Genomic DNA, 18,624 nt, shown 5'->3' on the forward strand with positions numbered 1-18,624 from the left:
CACACACAAAACGGGAAGCCACTGAGAAGGTGACTTGATTCCTTATCCTGGCCTTCAGGAAAAAAACAGAATAGAATAGAAGGCAGTCTCCTGTTGATGTCACCAGTTAATCCCATTTCTGGGATAAGCATTACCTAATAACACCCATAGCCTTTCCTTTTCAACTGTTTTTTGCCCACCCCAGTAACCTGTTGGAAATGAACCAGTTTAGGGATAGTGAAAGTAGGAGCTGAAGACCAAATGTTTAAGTGTGTCTCTTTTATCTCTTTTTCCTGAAAATGGCTCATTCCTCATATTGTTATTGTTTAATGAATACGTTGGGAACATGGATTTAATTAAAGTTTATTTCAACATTTGAAGTCTAATGAAGGAGGTAGTTAAATGGCATCTTCTCATTGCACTATATGCTGGTCAGTGTTTTATGCTGAAGGTATCTCATTTTGGTGGAAGTCTGCTCCTGCTCAGTTTGGGCCCTTGGAGAAGAAAGTTCTACATTTTGAGATTTTTCAGATCTATTTCTTTCGCAGAATGCATTAGATAAATAGTTTACACCATCCTGAAGAGATTGTTTGGGATCTTAATTTTCTTCTAATAGTCTTAACTAGCTAAAGAAGTGTGAGAAAACCCAATGTTTTGCTTTATAGGCTGACCAAAGGAAATTTTCAGGTGGGCTAGAGTTTGAATTTGCAGTGGTAGTCTTGCGCAGACTTGCCACACTCAGCTGGATAACCTTTTGCTTATCATGTCATGTGGTTTTGTTGTCTGCATTTTCCCCCTTACAATGTTCTTAAATGTTGAAAACAAGGAAGTTGCGGCCACCCATTTTAGTTTGGAGAAGTGGAAAGTCTAAATCACCTGAGAAAAGAGTAAGGATGAATGTGGAGAAATAGTGTAAACATTCACACAAATACGTAGCATCATAGTTATCTCAGTCCTAAAGTACCAATTTCTCTAGGCCTTGGTTTGCCAATGAGGGCTGACTTTGATATCACATTCTATAATAGCAGACTTTGTTGTTTTGTTTTAACTACATCCTTCCAGATATTTGTGTCTGGGTGATTCTGCAACTGCTTTCTGACTGGCCATGAGAATTGACCCTAGAAACAATTCCAACCATTTCCCCTTTTTCTATTCCTTACTTTCCAAATGTGATTTTCCTCTGCTCAGATGGCTATGCACTTGTGGGGGGACGGGGGGGACATATGTGTAACCTACATTACTAAATTGTGAATTAAAGCAATTATAGTTGGAATCACCCATTCCATCTAGCCTGTCCTTCAAGTCTCTGTGTAAAGCAGGGGTGTCCAACCTTGGCAACTTTAAGACTTGTGGACTTCAACTCCCAGAATTCCTCAGCCAGCAAAGCTGGCTGAGGAATTCTGGGAGTTGAAGTCTACAAGTCTTAAAGTTGCCAAGGTTGGACACCCTGGTGTAAAGTGACATTTTGGCTTTGTTCTGTGGGTTTTGTTATAAATACCCATGGATGGCCCAGTCTGTTTTGAACATCTTTGTTTAAAATGTCTCATGAAATTAGACTCTTCAAATTCCTCTTGAATTGTGCCATTATTAGATAAAGCCTTGATAGCTTTTGCTTGAAACTTTGGCAAGATAATATTAGTTTAATGTTACTCTGCTAATTCCAAAAAAAGCTGCCTCATATACATTCCTTTAGGGTTTAAAAAATTTTGCTGCACAATTTTTCTAAATTTAGATAGCTTTTTTTAAAAAGCTGACTAAATTGCACCAAATTGTTATGATACATAAAACTTCTGCTTTTTATCGGAGTTAAGTATTTTCCTCTGAAACTTTTTTTATCAAAGAACCATAAGGATATTGAATTCCTATGGGTTTTTTTTTTTTTTTTTTGGTTTTTTTTTTTTTTTTTGAGGGGGGGAGTGACCTTTTTTAAAGAATATGCCTCCCTTTATTTTACACTTGCAGGTAAAAACTTACCAGGCTAGCCAGAGGATTACAGCTGGGGAAAATTATTTACTTTGCATCAGTAAGAATATGCTAAAGAATCTTCCTCGGGTTTTATTGCAATATTTCATCAGCTTTAGTTTATTTTTTAAAAATTTTAAATAGTGATGCCCGGTTGTGTCCTTGAGTCGTGCAAAAACAAAAACTAAAAAGTAATAATAATCCATACTGTTTCTCTGCATATATCCAAGCCTGAGTGTTCCAGATGCTCAATTTATTTACACATGGTGGCTAGTTTTCTAGATGGATCATGTACCTACAATAGCCATTATATTTTCAAGAAATGTCATCTTCCACTTGCCTCCCATTTAATTACATATGTGCCTTTTTAAATTAGTTGTGGGAAGTTTCATTACTCTCACCTGTTCATTGGGAAAAATAAATATTTTGGTTCCAGTGTGTGTTTCCCTTCTTGCCAAAATCTACATTGTCTCAACTGATCTACACAATCACCTCTACAGTGGTAATTTCCTGCATCCAATTTAGCCACATACCTCCTGCTAGGATGGATGAGATAGTTTTACATTTTTAATAAAGCAATGAGATCTGTGTAAATTATTCTATATGCTTTAATAAATGGCTGATTTTGGCATCTTCCTCTCCCTCTCCCTCTCTCCCTCTCCCTCTCTCTCTCCCTCTCTCTCTCCCTTGACTCTTGCCAACTTGTAAAGACTAATGTTTTGTTACTCGTTTATCTTTATATGGGATTTTTTTTCCTGTGTACATATATGTAAAAAGAAAACAAGGGGGGAAAAAGATAATACAAAAAAAATTATACCAGAGAGGGTTACACTATTTAATCTTCTCTAGCAGCAAGGGCAACTTGCCTGGGGTTTTGTGTTTTAATACAAAGGACGGAAATGTATGGACACGGATGGATAGATTCCCCCCTCCCCCACCCTCTTTCCTAGCTGCCCAGTGGATGGATGTTTTTTTTTAACTTGCATACCTATTCTGTCTATATAAATATTATATATAGAGATATATATAAATATATAAATATATTTTCGTTTGATCTTACTGGCTTCCTATTTGTAAATATGTTAATAATTTGTGGATTCATTACTTGGTGCCAGATAGCACATTTTTATAAAAGTCATTAAACTTTTATTGTACAAAAATGTATGGCTTTTGTTCTTATTTCTCTGCTCTGGATCTCTTGGAAATACAAATTTTATAAATAATGCTGAAAATTACATTAGCGAGCTCCAAAATATATAAAGACAGCATCTATGGGTAGAAATCTGGATTGAAGTCACTTCAACTGAGAGTTCATTGTGTGATTTAACCCATTTTAGTCATAGGCCCGCTAGGATATTGCAAGCAAAAAAAAGGCCAAGCTTGAAATTAAATTCTCATGAAATAATAAGATCATTACACTGGTTTATCTTTCTCTTTAAAAAAAATATCTAGGAATCATTCATTCAGATTTGCCTCCTCTTACTAGTGCATAATATATCTGCACAAGCGTTCTGTTCTTTGCAAGTCATGATAATTAAATCTGAACATCAATCAGTTCTACGCTAATTAAATCACAACATTTTGGAGAAAAGTGCAATTTATTTGTCTGCAGTTTTGGCATATTTAATTATCTGTAGCTGCTTTAGAAATGTTCCATCTGATAGTGAAATAATTTTTTCATGGAAATTATGCTTTTTCAAAAAATACTATGCTGAGGACTAACAACTTAAAAAACTTTTTCAGGAAGTATGAGAAGGACCAAGCTTAGAAAAGTTTACTTATAATTAATAATAGTTTATTATAGCAATAGCACTTACATACCACTTCACAGTGCTTTACAGCCCCCTCTCTAAGCGGTTTACAGAGTCAGCCTATTGCCCTCAACAATCTGGTTCTCATTTTACCCACCTCAGAAGGATGGAAGGCTACAGCACCCCTACAGCTCTCATATATTGTACTACATCATTATTATAATGTGCTCATATTGAAACACATCTCTAGGTGCACGAAATAGGAAAAACAACAATTCTGCAAATCATGAAAAAAACAAATATGGCATCCCATGCTAACGTCCCATACATATACAGGTAGTCCACTACTTACAACAGTTCACTTAGTGATCCTTTGACCTTTTAAAGGCACTGAAAAAAAGTGACATGACCGTTTTTCACAAATATATGACCATGGCAGCATCCCTATGGTTATATGATTTACATTTGGATGTTTGGCAACTGGTTCATATTTATGACATTTGCAGTGTCCTGGGGTCATGTTATCAACTTTTGCAACCTGACAAGTGAAGATAATGGGGAAGCCAGACTTATAATAAATGTGTCAAGAAAAAGGGCCCAGCAGAGATTATACTACCTGAGACTTCTCAGAAAACAACAACTGAATGAAAAACTGCTGATAACCTACCACTGCACCATAGAGAGCATTTTAACATACTGCACCTCTATATGGTTTGCCAATTGCACAGTGGCAGATAGGAAAGCACTCCAGAGGGTTAATGTCATTGCCCAGAAGATCATTGGTTGCCCTCTCCCCTCTTTGGAAGAGCTTTATAGCTCCCGCTGCCTTAAGAAAGCTCAGAACATTCTCAAAGATCCATCTCATCCTGGGAACCCTTTTTTAAACTATTACCATCTGGCAGACGGTACAGAATAATAAAAACAAGGACAAATAGGCTGAAAAACATCTTCTATCCCAGGGCAGTAGCTCTTTTGAATTCTGCTATATAGTGCAGTGTTGGGGGTTTTCAGTTCAATGCGTGGAGGGTAATGGATGTGTGTTTGTGGGAGGGCGGAGCTGGCGTTGCGACGGTACAGCGGGCGATTTTGAAGCGCCAAGATCACCACTGATATCTGTTGCAGGACAGTCCCACCAGACCTAAACCATCCCGTAGAGATGGTGATTGAGAAGAGCACATCCTGTTGATCCCAGGGACATCGCAAAGTCCCTGGTAGATCCAGGAGAAGCCCTTTTTTCCCACGGCAGAGAGGCAGCCATTTAAGCTCTGGAACGGAAGAAAGCTGGAAAGAAAGTGTCTCAGTTTGGTGAGATAAATTTTTACTTACTATTTTTTGTACTAAAAGTAAAATTTAAAAGTGAAGATAAAAGTGGTTAAGCGGCGAGATTAAGCACAAATTAAATCTGAAGGTTTTTTTTCCTTTTTATTGGAACTTGGATTTTTGTAAAAGCTTCTCAATTTTTAAACTGGACTGGTTTTTCTTTTTTAACCTTCATTTTTTAAAATAACTCCTTTGAAAGTCCCTTTTAGTTAAGATTTTCTTTTTTCTTTTCCTTTTAACGACTTTATATATATATTTTTCATTTATTCCTGACTGAAATATTAGAGGGGAAGTGAAAGCGAAGGGAAATAAGTAACAGTGCCATCTGGAGGCTTGGATACATTGTTTTTTTTTCTCACTTATTTAATCTGGTATTCAAGGACTCTGAGCCTTTCACTGAAAAGATAGTGGGAAGAGCACATAGATTGTTTATGCAGGTGCTTTTCTGTGAAACTACTAATAGCTGGAGTCTGGAGTTGAAATTGAAAGAAGTCTGAAGTGACCTTGAAAAGAGAACTGGAAATTCTGTTTTTTGATTTAGTAAAGAGCCTTGGATATTTAGTGGCAGTGCTTTGCTTATTGACAGAATAGCATTTTATCCCTCCTTTTTTTTTTTTACTTCCCCTCCAGTTGGATTTTTATATTTGGACTTTAGCCTTTTGATACAGGAATTAGATTACATTTTTTCTCCCCTCCTCCTCTTTTCGCTCTATCTTTTTAGCAAGGCGAATATACAGATTTCTGTCTTTTTAACTTTATTTATTTTTTCATCCTTTCTTCATTTTATTTTCTTTTTCTTTTACATAACTGGAACCAAGTGGATTAAGGTACACAAGTGCCTGAAGATCTTTTTCCTCCCCTTTTTATTTTTTATTGTTTGTTTTTACTTTTTATTGGAGTGTCAGTTGTCTGCTCTTGCTTCTTTTTTCCATTTTTCTTATCAAGCATTGTAAGATGAGCAGAAAGATACCAGCCTCAGCTTCTTCAATTCCAATTTCTTCTTCCTCACCATCTGGAGGACAATGATCAAGACAGATGATGTTGCAACAGGAGAAGGAGAAGGAAGTGACACTGCAGATGATTATGCAAGGAATTCAAAAGATACAAGCAAAAACAGATAATATTGAAAAGAGAATGGAAAATATTGAAAAGAGAATGGAGAATATCAAGCAAAGAACTGAAAAGACAGATGAGAAAATTGAAAATATTCAACAGATGATGATGCAATATGAGGACAGAATTAAGAAAATTGAAGAACAAGATGTACAAAGAGATAAGAAAAATGGAGATATGGATACCCGATTGAGTGAAGTTGAAAGAGACAAGAACAGATCACTGAGATCACGGGGATGGGAAATTGATAGGTCAGAATTCTATCTTAGATTTCAAAATATAGAAGAAGAAAAGGGTGAAAACCTTGCTGAAATGATGACAGAAATCTTGGCAGAAGCACTAGAGATAACTAAAGAGAAGATGATGGATGGAATGTATGAGGTCTTCGGTGTCTATACAAGATACGCGATGAGAAATAAACTACCAAGAGAAGTTCGTATCAGATTTACTAAGAAAATAATCAAATCACAAATACTGCAAACGGCAAGAGAGAAAACACTAAAGTACAAAGATAAAGAAATAGTGGTACTGAAACAGGTACCGAGAAGAGTGAGAGAGATAAGATGAGAATATTTATTTTTGACCAAAGAGTTACTTAAGAGAGGAATAAATTACAGATGGCTGATACCAGAAGGTCTAATGTTTACCTGGCAGGAACAAAGACACAGAATTGATACAGTTGAAAAAGCTGAGTTATTCTATCTGGAGTATTTCAGAGGAAAGGAGAAAGATATAAGAAAAGAAGACTCATTAATTGCATTTCAAGAGTAATGTATAGCAGTAATTGAAAAAGAAGAAGGAGCTGTAGGTGGTGTACCCAGAGAGCAACGCGAACCAAGATCTACTAGAGCAACAAATCCTTCTTATAAAGTCTAAAATGGATGAGAGAAAACTGATTACAATTAATATAAATGGACTCAATTCAGCTACTAAAAGAAGAAGAATATTCCATAAACTAGAGAAATTAAAATTTGATATAATCTGCTTACAAGAAGTACATATTAAAAAAACAACACAAACACATATTGAAACAACAAAAAATAGGGAAATTATTTACAGTTTTGACAATGTAAAAAGAGAGGAGTGGTGTTATACATTAGAGATACAATCTCAGTGGAATAAATATATACAGATGATGATGGAAGGATCTTGATGGTGGAGATAATGGACAATAATCTAAAGACACTTTTAATAGCAGTTTATGCTGCAAATGATAATCAAGAAGATTTTTACAGGAAATTACATATGAAAATAATTGAACTGGACTATGTTATTTGTATGATGGGAGATCTTAATGGAATAATTAATGACAAATGGATTATAAAACACAGAAAACAGCAAAGAAAACTAGAAAGACATTGCCAAAATTCTTCTTTCGAATGATAGATGAGATAAACCTAAAAGATACGTGGAGAGAGAGAAATGAGGAAAATAAACAATATACTTTCTATTCAAATAGACACGCATCATGGTCTAGAATAGATGTGATATGGATGTCAACAGAATTGCTCTCTAACATGCAAGATATTGAAACAGAAACAAGTACCTGGGCAGATCATAATCCAATAGCAGTTGCATGGAAAGGACTAAAAAGGAAAACCAGATGGACTCTAAACAATACGATATTAAAGGAAAAAGATTTTAAACAGAAAATTGAGAGAGAACTGACTTTCTTCTTTAAAGAAAACACAAGAGGATACATCACTACAGAATCTCTGGGATACGATGAAGGCTTATACAAAAGGTTTGATAATGGACTACACAAGAAAAAGAAAACAGAAAAAAACTTTTAAAACATTGGAAGATGACTACAAGAGGCTGGAAAAAGAGTTACAGAAATTTCCACAAAAAAGAGACATTAAAATTAAAGTGGACATAACTAAACATAAAATGGGGCTAATGGAAAAAGAGGAAATAGCACCAAAAATTAAAAATGCTAAACAGAATTATTTTGAAGATGCAAATAAACCAGGCAGATGGTTAGCTTATAAACTGAGAAAGGAAAGAGACTCAAGAAGGATAAATCAATTAATAGATGAACAAGGACATGTATGCTATGGAAATGTGGAGAAGAAAAAAATTATTCAAGATTATTATGGAGAATTGTATCATCAAGAGAATGTCCAGGAAGAAAGAATTAAACAATACCTACAGGAAGCAAATCTGCCTCAGATACCTAAAGATATTGAAATAATGTTAGAAAGTAACATAACGATGATAGAATTAACAGAAGCTTTAAAAAAGCAAAATATTGGGTAAGCACCAGGTCCGGATGGATTGCCAGTGGAATTTTACAAGACATTTCAGGAAACATTGAATTTTCACTTATTAGAAGTTATGAATGAAGATATGTCAAGGAAGAGAATACTCAAAATAATGCTCATAAGCATATATTACACTTGTACTAAAGGAGGACACAGACCCACAGCAAGTTAAAAATTATAGACCTATATCCCTGTTAAACTCAGATTATAAAATCTTTGCTTCAATTCTGGCAGAAAGACTGAAAAGATACTTAAATAATTTTATTCACTCTGATCAAATGGATTTCTACCGAAAAGACAAATTAAAGACAATATGAGAATAATTTTAATATTTTGTTGGAATACTATGAGGCACATCCCGAAAAACAAATGGCTTTGATGCTTTTAGATGCACAAAAAGCCTTTGACAATGTGAGTTGGTGTTTTATGCTATTACAATTGGAACAAATGGGCTTTGGTAAAAAAATTACTCAAGCCATAGAAATGATATACTTTCTTAGGGTGTACTATCGCTTCCATTGGAGATAGCCAAATCGGTATTTTTAGATAAAGTTTTTTACGTACTTTTTTCCAATTGGTTAATAGAGAGTCCCTGATAAGATGCCTATGGAAATATGATTGCCTGGGTTTCCCAGTTTCCCACAGAAAGGCATGCCATCCTTTCTGCATATCATGGCCTTCTAATATTAGTGTTCTTTTGTTAGTTAAATTCACCCATTCCTTTATCCATAGTAGGGTGGCTGCCTTATAATATACTTCCCAGTTTGGCAGGCCTAACCCTCCTCTGCTTTTCAAATCTTGTAGGGCTTTTACATTAATCCTAGCTTTTTTTCCTGCCAAATAAATTTCAGTGTTATCTTGTTTAATTCCATAAAAAAAAAATTATTTAATTTGATTGGAATTGTCTGGAATAGATATAGAAATTTTGGCAGAATATTCATCTTAATCAGAGCAATCCTGCCCAATAAGGAAAGTTGTAATGTACTCCAGGAATCTAAATCTTTCTTGGATTGTCGAAGAAGTTTGTCATAGTTTTTTTTTTTAATGATTTGCTTTGTGGAGTTAGCCAAATTCCTAAGTATTTAATTTTTTTCACCTGTATTCCCATTATTGTCTCTAGTTCTTTATTCTGGTCTCCTGTTAAATTTTTAGACATTAATTTCATTTTTCCCCTATTAATTTTAAATCCTGCGACTTCTCCAAATCGTTCTAGTTCTTCTAATAAGTTATGTCCTTTTTCTATAGGCTCCTCCAGAAAAAAAACCAAATCATCAGCGAAGGCTTGTACTTTGTACTCTTCTGATTTAATCCTCAGTCCTCTAATTCTCGAATTTTGCCTAATATACGTCAAAAGAGATTCTAGGGGCGAATATGAAAAGCAGAGGGAGAGAGGGCAACCCTGTCTAACCCCTTTTCATTTTTATCGGGTCAGTTTGTTCCCCATTTATTAGAATATTTGCCTGTTGAGTGTGGTAAATTGTAGTGACGACGTTTTCGAATCTAGTGCCGAGGTTCATATTGTATATTTTTGAATTAAAAATGCCAATTTAAATTGTCGAATGCTTTTTCAGCGTCCAAAAACATAAATGCAAATTGTTTTTCCGGATGGGCTTCATAGTATTCTGAAATGTCTATCACTGTTCTTAGATTATTCTTAATTTGTCAAAATGGGAGAAATCCATTTTGATCTTCATGGATATGTGTGTTTAGAACCTGTTTTAGTCTATTAGCTATTATAGAAGAAATAGTTTGTAATCTGCATTCAGGAGCGAGATTGGTCTATAATTATTAATAAGTCTATGGTCTAAGTCCTCCTTCGGGATCAGCGAAATTAAGGCTCCCCTCCATGAGTCCGGCATCTTGGCTGCTAGGAGTACCTCATTAAATACTTCCAGCATCAGTGGTCCAATTTGTTCTATGATTGTTTTGTAAAGTTCTACAGGTATCCCGTCCGGTCCTGGCGCTTTATTGTTAGTTTGCTTCTCTATTGCTGACTTCAGTTCGGACCATGTTATATTTTTGTTTAATAATTCTATCTCTTCCTCTCCAATTGCATTTTCGTTCGCTTCCTCTAGGTATTTCATTATTTTGTCCTCACAAAGCGTCTTCCTTTTTGTATAATTTCCTGAAGTATTTAAAAGTGATCTCTTTTTTCTTCTATCTCCTCTTGCAAATTGCCCCTCTCGTCCATTAATTGGTGTATCAATCTTTTTTCTTTCATTTTCTTAAGTTTGTGGGCTAACCATCTCCCTGGCTTGTTTGCATGCTCAAAATAAATTTGTTTAGTCATTTTCAGACTAATCTCCAATTTTTCTTGTTCCAATAAATTTAGATTTATTTATTAGAAATGATATACTTTCAACAAACTGCAAAGATTATGATAAATTGAGAGTTAACAGACTTTATAGATATAAGAAAAGGGACTAGACAAGGCTGTCCACTGTCACCTCTGTTGTTTGTGTTAACACTGGAAGTGCTGAATAGGAACATCAGAGAAGAAAAAGAAATAAAAGGAATGAAAATTAAAAAAGAAGAGTACAAATTGCAAGCCTTTGCAGATGACCTGGTATTTATATTAGAGGATCCATTGGAGTCAGCAACTAAGCTAATAAAAAAGATAGAAGAGTATGGGAAAGTAGCAGGTTTGAAAATAAATAAAGATAAAACAAAGATTTTAACAAAGAACATATTAGCAAGACGAAAGAAAGAATTGGAGGAAGTCATGGGGATTCAGGTCACAAATAAGGTTACTGTGATGACCTGTAGTCAAAATAACCCAAAACCCAAAACATACATTAAAGTCCGGTAATGCCTTCAACTTAACTTCACTGTTTTATTAGGCACAGTTTAAAGTCACAGAAGTAAATAATGAGGCAAAAAGAAAACCAAAACAAACCACATTGACGAGAGTTACAAAGCAAGCCAAGATAATTAATCATACATTCCAGGAAGATAAGTGAGGAGAGTCCATGGGAAGAATGCCAGCAAAGATAAACCTCTTTCAAAGAAAAAAACCTAAACTTTGACTCCAGCAATTCTGACTATGCAGTTACAAACTTATATACATAGCTCCCAGCTGCAAGCCACGAGGAGGATCATGGTAATCTCCTCCTAAGTAGACCTCGCTTTTCCCTGATCCTCTCCTCCTTGCGTGACCTAGGATGGACAGGGGATGGGCCTGGATCCTCCTCTGATTGCTCAACCGGCCTCTGCCCTTCCCCAGCCTCCTTCACCACCTCTGGAGCCACACTACAGCCAACTCCCTGTTGGCTGTTCCTCCTCTTCCTCAGAGTCAGTCTCCACCAGGGGCATGACACTATCCCCCCCCCACATGGCCCCCTCCCCCAGGACCAGGCGGACGAGGATGTTGAGGAAACCAAGCGTGAAAGTCCTGGACCAAACGAGGAGCATGAACATCAGTGGCATCGACCCAGGTGAAGTCCTCTGGTCCATAACCTTTCCATGCCACCAAATACTGAAATCGGCCTCGCAACTGACGTGAATCTCAGATGCTATCCACTTCGTACTCCTCCTCTCCCAGAGGGGCTACTAGGGCTGGATGTGATGGAGCCAGTCTATGTGGACTGTCGGCCGAGGCAGGAACTAAAAGGGAATGATGAAAAACAGGATGGATACACATGGTCCGTGGCAGGGAGAGATGATAAGCCACAGGATTGATAACAGCCTCAGCCGGAAAAGGTCCCAAGTAATGGTGATCGAGCTTTTTTGATGGTCACATCGTTGGTAAGTATCGAGTAGAGAGCCAAACCTGATCACCTACTGCTAAAGGTGGAACATTGCAATGATGTCGGTCTGCAAACCATTTATAGTCCTCCTTGGCTCTCTATAGTTGATCGTGGACCATGTGGTGCACAGCTTTTAACTCCTGCAAGAATATATCCACTGCTGGAACTGGGGAATCAGATGGAGCTAAAGGAAAAAGTCGTGGATGAAACCCATAGTTAGCAAAGAATGGGGGCACATGGGTGGATGCATGTTGAGCATTGTTATAAGCGAATTCTGCCACCGGCAGCACTTCCACCCAATTGTCTTGTTGAGTATTGCTGAAACAGCGGAGGTACTGCTCCAAAATAGCATTTACTCTCTCTGTCCCCCCATCAGTTTCGGGGTGATGAGCAGACGACAGACACACCTGAACCTGCAGTTTCGCGAGTAGGGTCTGCCAGAAGTGTGCCATAAATTGTACCCCCCAATCTAATACCATGCAGTCTGGTAACCCATGCAACCAGAAAACATGGGAGATAAACAATTGAGCCGTTATCTTGGCTGATGGAAGACCCACACATGGAATAAAGTGGGCCATTTTAGTCAATATATCCACCATTTTAGTCAATATATCCACCACCACCAAAATGGTTGTGGCACCATTCGATGGCAGTAACTCAATGATGAAATCCAATGAAACTGCTCCCCACGGTCGTTCTGGCGTGGGCAAGGGCTGCAAGAGACCAGGGGGCGCACCAGGAGCATACTTGGCTTGGCGACAGATCCCACAGGACACCACATATCCCAACACATCATGTTTAAGTCTCGGCCACTAAAATGTCCTAGAGATGAGGTGCAGTGTTTTGAACACCTCAAAGTGTCCCACCGCCAGACTATCATGACATTGACATAGGATAAGGCCACGAAGAGGACCTCCAAGCACATAAATGTGGTCACAGAACCGCAACAGGTCCCCAATATACGTCCAAGGAGTCTCTTGTCTCCCATTCTCATCCAATTCTTGACGTCAAGCTGCCATAAATGGGTCCTGCCGCTGCACCTCCTGAATCCTCACTCGGAGGTCCACAGGTTCCTCAGTGGCCACAAACCGCTCCAACGGAATCACCGTCCGGGGCAAGATTTTATCGTCCCTTCGGGTATACTCGGGCTTCCAAGATAGGGCATCGGCGTGTTGATTCCCTCCACTCAGAACATAGGTCACCCAGAAATCAAATCGAGCAAAGAATAAGGACCATCTCACCTGACGCTGGTTCAATGTCCGAGCTGTATGTGGGTGTTCCAAATTGCGATGATCCGTCCGAACCTCGATTTGGTAATGAGCCCCCTCCAGGTGGTGCCACCATGTCTCAAAAGTGACCTTAACTGCCAGTAGCTCCTTGTCCCAAATTGTATAGTTGCGCTCTGGAGCTGACAACTTCCGGGAATAATAAGTGCATGGGAACAAGGTGCCTGCAGGGGCATAGGCCTGGAGGAGCACTGCACCAACAGCCACATTGGAAGCATCTGTTTCCACCATAAATGGCTGGCCTGGATCATGGTGTTTGAGGATAGGCTCGGAAGCAAAGGCGACTTTCAATGCCTCGAAATCTGCCTGCTCCTCAGCATACCAAAGGAACTTCTCCCCCTTCTTGAGCAGATTAGAAAGGGGAGCAGTCAAGGCAGCAAAGCAGGGAATAAATGTGCGGTAGTAGTTCGCAAACCCCAACAGTCATTGCACATCCTTAACCCGCTGTGGAGGTTCCCACGCCTGCAATGATTGTATCTTTTCTGGGTCCATTTCCACCCCGGCAGGTGAAATACAATGTCTCAAGAACTCAATCGTGGTTTGTGCAAACTGACACTTCTCACGTTTAGCAAACAGGTGGTTATCACGCGAATGTTGCAACACCAGCCACACATGTTGCCAGTGTTCCTTCAGGGAGTCTGAGTAAATTAAAATGTCATCTAAATAAATGACCATGAATTGATCCAACAAATCACGGAAAACATTGTGCATGATATGCATGAACACAGCTGGGGCATTGGTTAATCCAAAAGGCATCACGGTATACTCAAAATGCCCGTACCTCGTCTGGAAAGCTGTTTTCCACTCATCCCCTGCACGAATGCGAACCAGATTGTAGGCCCCACGCAAATCCAACTTTGTAAAAATCTTAGCTTGACAAAGCCGCTCAATCAGTTCAGGGATGAGGGGAAGTGGGTACCGATTCCTCACTGTGATTGCATTCAACTTGCAGTAATCACAACACAAACGTAGCTCCCCAGATTTCTTTTTTACAAAAAGCACCGGTACAGCCAATGGGGAGGTAGAAGGCCAGATAAACCCTTTCCGGAGGTTCTTGTCAATAAAATCCCGCAACGCGGCCAACTCCAGTTCCAACAGGGAATATATCCAACCCACCAGCAATTTTGCATCTGGCAAAAAGTCAATTGGACAGTCATACGCCCAATGCGGAGGCAACTGATCCGCCTCCTTCTCCCCAAACACATCAGCAAAGTCCACCAACTCCGCAAGTAGATCCAGGTCCACGGGCGTAGCCACACTCCCTGCACAAGAGCACAAGCAATGGTTGGTCCACTTCCTATCAAGGAACTGCACAGCTCCAGACAATCAGACAATCTGTGGATCATGGGTCTGTAGCCACTCCAAACCCAGCACCATCAGAAAATGAGGCACTGTAGTAATGTAGAACACGGTTTCCTCCATATGCATGCAAAGGGGTTTGGTTGCAGCAATTACAGGTCCCGAACGAAGGGGTCGACCATCAATCGTCTCTACCATTACTGGCAGGGACACCTGTTGCTGAGGAATGAACCACTACTCTACAAAATGAGCATCCATGAAATTGGCTGTGGCCCCTGAGTCAACCAAGGCTTGGATCTCCACCACTCCCACACCAGGCACGAACACACTTGCTGTCAGCACAAGATGCTTCACCAATAACAATTGTGGTGGAGATGTCAAAGGTGGTGAGGATGGCAAGGTTAGTGAAGATGGCGGGCCTAAGGACTTTACACCCTGACCTACAGACCCCTGTAGGCTGAGTGATGCTCATTTCCCACCACCACAGGCGTCGCTGCTGTGGATGTCTTAACAGGACACTTGGCTGCAAAATGGCCTCGAATGCCACAATAGAGGCATAAACCATCACGACGATGTCTATCCTTTTCTACTTGAGTCAGGTGAGGGCGGCCAGCCCCCAACTGTATGGGTTCCTCCAAAGGCACTTCCACCAAGGGTGCCGTCTTGCTGGAAGCAGGTACGGTCTCTGTCCGTCGTCGCACCTATCACTGCTGAAGTCTAGCATCGATATGAAGACACAGATGCATGAGCTCCTGAAGGGTGCGAGGGCATTCAGTGCACACCAACTCATCCAGGAGCTCTGACGACAAACCCTCCTGGAACTGGTCTAATAGTGCTGCCTCATTCCATTGTACATCCTGAGCAACCACCTGAAAACTAGCAATACAATCCATGAGTGAGCCACGCCCCTACTTCAACTCTCTCAAACATCTGTTTGGTGTTTGGCTTTGAACAGGGTACTCAAACATAGCCTGAAACTGACGGCAAAACTCAGTGTAATTGTCCAACACCTGGTTGGGCTGGGTCAACAGAGGCGTCGCCCAACGTGCTGCACAGCCTGACAACAAACTAATAAAAAAACCCACCTTATCCCGGTCAGTGGGAGAGTCCTCAGGCTGCAGGCTCATGTAAAGCTGGCACTGCCCAAAAAATTCTGGAAATTGGGCCAGCGGACCTTCAACTTTATCTGGCATTGCCACTGGGCATTTTTGGCATGGCTGGGCAGCTTGCATTTGTGCCACCTGTGCAGTCAAAAGAGCCACTTGCTGGCTTAACTGGGCAATCTCTGCTCTGAGCTGATCCATGGTCAACCCACAAAAAGCAAAAATAAGTTGAAGGGGTAGCTGGAGTCAAAATGTGATGACCCGTAGTCTCTCAAAATATCCCAAAACCCAACATATACATTAAAGTCCGGTAATGCCTTCAACTTAACTTCACTGTTTTATTAGGCACAGTTTAAAGTCACAGAAGTAAATAATGAGGCAAAAAGAAAACCAAAACAAACCACATTGACGAGAGTTACAAAGCAAGCCAAGATAATTAATCATACATTCCAGGAAGATAAGTGAGGAGAGTCCATGGGAAGAATGCCAGCAAAGATAAACCTCTTTCAAAGTAAACACTAAACTTTGACTCCAGCAAATTCTGACTACGCAGTTACAAACTTATATACATAGCTCCCAGCTGCAAGCCATGAGGAGGATCATGGTAATCTCCTCCTGAGTAGACCTTGCTTTTCCCTGATTCTCTCCTCTCTGCGTTACCGAGAATGGATAGGGGATGGGTCTGGATCCTCCTCTGTTTGCTCAGCCGGCCTCTGCCCTTCCCCAGCCTCCTCCACCACCTCTGGAGCCACACTACTACTCCCTATTGGCTGTTCCTCCTCTTCCTCAGAGTCAGTCTTCACCAGGGGCATGACAGTTGCATATTTAGAGATGCATATAACATCAAGATGTCGCACACTCAAGGAGGACAATTATCTTAAACTCAAACAACAGATTGCGACAGACTTGATAAAATGGGGAAATTTACAATTATCATTGATTGGGAGAATATCTACAATTAAGATGAATGTATTGTCTAGAATCTTATATTTATTCCAGACAGTTCCAATTAGATTAGGAAAAGAATTTTTGAAGATCTAAATAAAATAGTGCTAAAATACATTTGGTAGGGAAAGAAAGCGAGAATAAAACTTAAATTGCTACAAGATGCAAGAATAAGAAGAGGATTCGCTTTGACCAATTGGGAATTATATTACCAGGTGACGAGTTTGATGTGGGTAAAGGAGTGGATAAGATTAAGAAATACTAGACTATTTAATATAGAAGGACATGACTTGCTGTTAGGGTGGCATGCCTTCCTCTGGTATAAGGGAACTAAAACACAGGGGTATTTTAGAAGATATTATATTCGAGAAGCATTGTTTTTAAACTGGGAGAAGATAAAAAAGCAATATTATTTAAAAATTCCACTATGGTTATCTACTATTGAAGTGTTTTCTTATCCAATAATATATAAAAAGGAACAAACAGTTAGATATGGTGAGATATTGAATGAAAAGGGTGAACTTAAATCTATGCAAGCATTGGAAGAACTAGGTATAAAAATAAATTGGTTTTCATATTTGCAAATACAATCTAGATTTGATAAAGATTTTAAAACAGAAGGTATCTATGATAAGTTGACTGATTTAGATAAAATTTTGACAGGTACTGATGAAAAAGTAATTAAAAAAACTTTATGGACATTTGCTGGAGTTTAAATTAGAGAAAGAACAAGTTAAAGAAATGATGATTGCTTGAGGGAAAATTTTGGATATGGGATTGACTTAGATAAATGGCAAAAATTGTGATCTCAAAATTATAAAATGACAATGTCAACTGCATATAAAGAAAATTTGTATAAGATGTTTTACAGGTGACACTTACCCCCGACGAGAATTGCGAGAATGTTCAAGAATAAATTGGATAAATGTTGGAAATGTCATCAGATACCTGGTTCATATTACCATATGTGGTGGACATGCTCGGATGCAAAAAAATACTAGACTATAATCCACACATGGTTGGAAAAAAATGATAAAACAACACATAGACTTTAAACCTGAGATATTTTTATTGGGAATTATACCAGAATTGAAATATTTGACTGTAAATGTTTTAACAGCGGCTAGAATTGTATTTGTGAAGAATTGGAAAAATGAAAAAATACCAATGCAGGAAGAAATTATTAAGAAAATAATGGACTGTGCTGAAATGAGTAAATTGACATTTGAAATTAAAGAACAAGAAGATAAACAATTTTATATGATATGGGATTTATTTTATCAATGGTTAGATAAAAAGACATGGTAAAGAAATAGATTAGAAAGTTTTACAATAAAAAATTAACAGATTGATATAGAATATAATATAAAATATATAACCAGTGGATGAATGTACAAGATTAAATTGTAATGAAATTTAGAATATGTCGCATAAAATGATGGAAAAATAGTTTTGTCAAATGAATGATTAATGATTGATAAATACATAAGCATATGCTAGATTGACAAGATGAGAATTTATACAACTTGTGAGTAATGGCAAAAAAAAAAAAAAAAGAATAGCACAAAAGATTGTAACCAACTGACACACTGTATGTATATAATTGAAAGATGGTTTTATGTTTTTATGTTTTGTTTTTTATTTTTGTTGTAAAAAATAAAAACTTTGTATATAAAAAAAGGACGTGTGTTTGTGTTTATTTTCATGTAGATGATGTGCACTGAAGATGATGTTTGATTTTGTTGTACGAGGTGCAATGACAATAAAGTAAACTAAACTAAAAAAAGTAAAACAAATTTCTCATTTAACAATATAAATGTTGCACTCAATTGTAAATAAATTGAAGACTACCTGTA

At 38.3% G+C, this 18,624-nt stretch overlaps 1 long non-coding RNA gene across 1 annotated transcript; it reads right to left on the minus strand.

Moving 5' to 3' along the window:
• Positions 1-473: 473 nt before the first annotated feature.
• LOC148129351 (uncharacterized) lies at positions 474-3,101 on the minus strand. Its single transcript, XR_015745940.1, has 2 exons — positions 1,426-3,101; positions 474-1,283 (listed from the first exon to the last, which is right to left on the minus strand). It is a non-coding gene; the product is annotated as an uncharacterized LOC148129351 (long non-coding RNA).
• Between the last annotated feature and the right edge of the window lie 15,523 nt (positions 3,102-18,624).

Source organism: Notechis scutatus, chromosome Z (genome assembly GCF_049901735.1).
Source record: "Notechis scutatus isolate UNSWTSFEM ecotype Mainland chromosome Z, rNotScu1.2, whole genome shotgun sequence".
NCBI lineage: Eukaryota > Metazoa > Chordata > Lepidosauria > Squamata > Elapidae > Notechis > Notechis scutatus.